This window comes from Physeter macrocephalus, unplaced genomic scaffold (genome assembly GCF_002837175.3).
Source record: "Physeter macrocephalus isolate SW-GA unplaced genomic scaffold, ASM283717v5 random_14149, whole genome shotgun sequence".
Classification (NCBI taxonomy): domain Eukaryota; kingdom Metazoa; phylum Chordata; class Mammalia; order Artiodactyla; family Physeteridae; genus Physeter; species Physeter macrocephalus.
Window position 1 is genome coordinate 1 of NW_021159435.1, and position 992 is coordinate 992.

A 992-nucleotide genomic window follows, 5' to 3' on the forward strand; every position below is an offset into this window, starting at 1 on the left:
TTTCAGAATCCTCAGGTTAGCTGCCAGAACACCAGAAGCCTACTATTACATATACACAGTGGGACTTTAAAAGTTATAGGTTCAGCAGCTTTATGGTTTTCAACAGGATTGTGCAAGCTTTGTTCCCTTTTATTTCGTTTCTTTAAAAGGTGAATGGAATGAGGGCTTTCCGAGACATGGGGTGGTCCTCAAACATCTTGAGGTAGAACCTATGGTGGTGAAAAGCTCGTAGCCCAAGGAAAGAAAGTGAGAAAAATGCACATGCAAGTGCTGGGAGGGACCAAGTGGCCAGGGCATAGCCGATCCATTCAGCGATCTCACCAAGGAAATTGGCTTCAGAAATGTACATGAACAAGCCACCTTCTGGAATCCTATAGATGATTTCTCCAGGCTTCCTGAGCTGGGGTATTTTAGTCACTATGAATGTTGATTCCCATTACCAAAATAAATAAGACACCCAGACTAAACTGTATGTCTCTGTACCACTCAGCAGGGTATTCAGCCCAGTAAACCAGATAGTAGCCTTGAAGGAGTCTGTTTCCCATGCAGAAGACAAAGCCTCTGAAAAGGAATACAACTGGAAAAGGCCTCCCTCTAGTGAGCATTGAGTAAACAAATGTCCTGCTGGTCTTGGATCCTTGGATCCTGCTGCACAGGATCTCCTGGGGAGTTAGGGGGCGGCTGTGGCTCACTGCGGGGACTGGTGGCCGAGGTACTAGGGAGTACTCATTGGCGTGAGCTGTCCTGGAGGCTGCCATTTTGATGCCAGGCTGATTTCAGTATGTTATCTTGATATCCTGCTACCTTATTGAACCTTGGTTGAGTTAGTTTTAGCATTGATTTTCTGGGGTTTTCCAGGTACTCTATCATGTCATCTGCAAATAGACATAGTTTTATTTTCTGAGACTTACATCACTAGGTGCTTTCTTTTGTATATTGCAGTAGCTAAGGGACAGTGACAAATAATAGTGGAAGTAGTGGGCATCCTTGTT

At 44.7% G+C, this 992-nt stretch overlaps 1 pseudogene; it reads right to left on the reverse strand.

Annotated features, from left to right (window-relative positions):
• Window positions 1–142: 142 nt before the first annotated feature.
• On the reverse strand, window positions 143–758 carry LOC102974102 (3-oxo-5-alpha-steroid 4-dehydrogenase 2-like; annotated as a pseudogene).
• Window positions 759–992: the final 234 nt, after the last annotated feature.